Source organism: Octopus bimaculoides, chromosome 28, assembly GCF_001194135.2.
Source record: "Octopus bimaculoides isolate UCB-OBI-ISO-001 chromosome 28, ASM119413v2, whole genome shotgun sequence".
NCBI classification, from domain to species: Eukaryota; Metazoa; Mollusca; class Cephalopoda; order Octopoda; family Octopodidae; genus Octopus; species Octopus bimaculoides.
In genome coordinates, this window is record NC_069008.1 from 4,318,214 (window position 1) to 4,320,337 (window position 2,124).

Here is a 2,124-nt window from a genome sequence, read left to right on the forward strand (position 1 = left end):
GCTCCAGTCCACTCAGCTGGCAGAAATGGTTAATCCTGCGACGGATTGGCGTCCCATCGAGGGGACAAAATATATATCCGCCATGGAAACTGGGAAACTAACCCTATGAGTCTATCTGACCCTGGAAGGATCTCATTGGATTGGGGAAAAAAAAAAAATTTGAATTTGTAAAAATATTATAAGTTATTTGATTGTTGAAATCGTGATGGCACCACCTTTCGAGCGTGATCATTGCCAGCGTCGCCTTACTGGCACTTGTGCCGCAGCTTTGTGTTCCTGGCACGTAGAAGGTCATTCGAGCGAGGTCATTGCCAGTGCCGCTGGACTGGCTCCTGTGCCGGTGGCACGTAAAATACACCATCACTCACATACACGCACATATGCACACACACATATATGAAACATACACAGATTTACACATATATACATTACATACATACTACCAAACACACACACACACACACACACTCACATATACACACACATATGCACACATATATACACACACACACATATGCACACACACACATAGGAGCACTCTGTCGGTTATGACGACGAGGGTCCCAGCTGATCCGATCAACAGAACAGCTTGCTTGTGAAATTAACATGCAAGTGGCTGAGTATTCCACAGACACGTGTACTCCTAACGTAGTTCACAGGGAGATTCAGCATGACACAAAGTGTGAAACAAGGCTGGCCCCTTTGAAATACGGGTACTACTCAATTTTGCCAGCTGTGTGGACTGGAGCAACGTGAAATAAAGTGTCTTGCTTAAGGACACAACACGTCACCGGGAATTGAACTCACGACCTCACACACATGCATATACACATGTACACATGCACATATACACACATATATATATACATATACACATGACCAAAATGTCGGATCATGTTTTTTTAGGTTTGATCATTGTTTCACTGACCTTCGACCTTTGATCCTTTCAATGTTTTGTCTCTCTTTGAACAGAAAAGTGGTTGAAGTTGTTAATGAGAGGTAGGTTGTCCGACCACAGGTTCAATTCTCACTGACATATTTGACTAACACTGGATTTCAGACTCTTTTTAGAATATTTTTTTTTTTAACATTCAATTAACATTTTCTATTATAAAATTGTATACAATACTCAAATAGTGTGTAGCTTTAAACTAAATCCACTATTGGCAGGGCCCTAGTTTGGGAAATCTATGGTTTTGAGGTGTGAGGAGCATCTTTTAGCCAGTATTGGTCCCAGGACTATTTTGACCCAGAGTAGCAGCACCTGTTAGGGTACCACCTATAGGTTAATTAGCATATTAGGGCTTACCTGTCTATGCATGGGGAAATTGGATCCAGCAGACTCTGCGGGATAAATCTTCATGGTTCAGTGACCGGAAAGGAAGTCAGCTGTAGCAATGCGTTGTGGAGTGCAGAGAGGAAGATGAGGCGGGTGGGACCTCTTGGTCATCTGCTACACCCATCTACGTGTCCAGTTGTCTTGACCTGGTCCTGACGGTGAAGTAGAGGGTCATCGATGGGAAAGAGAGGGGTGAGATTGAAAGTCTGCAACTGTTCTTCAATTTAACCAAAGTCACTGAGGTACTACTGTACATATAAAGCCAATAGGGTGTTATTTGAGGAAGTCTTGGCTGTTATTTCTACACGCTCTATCTAACATGTAGTACTCTACCTCATTAGCACATACATCACACTTACATATATAGGCATATATTTACTATAAAATAATAATGAATAAATCATGCTTTATATATATATATCTATATATTATATATATATATAAATTTAATGAATGGAGTAAAACGCATATTTTAACTGCATACTGTTATTTCCAACATATGTTTTTCAAATAAATTACGTTATAACCTTCTCCAACTATAGTTCTCATATTCAGTTAAAATGTCTTACATTTAAGCTGGTTCCCATGCATTTCCTTGAAGAGAAGATTACATTTTTAACATCGCCGATTCTTATGGAAGGTATAATTTGTAATCTTCGAAACATATGTTGGAAATAAAAGTATTCAGTTAACATATGCGTTTTACTCCATTCATTAAATTTATATATACTCAAGTACCCAAAATATCAAGGAGTTTCTACCTCATAAACAGGAGTTACACCACA

At 39.4% G+C, this 2,124-nt stretch overlaps 1 protein-coding gene across 1 annotated transcript in view; it reads left to right on the forward strand.

Moving 5' to 3' along the window:
- LOC106876583 (cyclin-G-associated kinase-like) overlaps nucleotides 1–2,124 on the forward strand; it is a 108,248-nt gene that overhangs the window by 76,812 nt on the left and 29,312 nt on the right. The gene's annotated exons all lie outside the window — the stretch shown is intronic.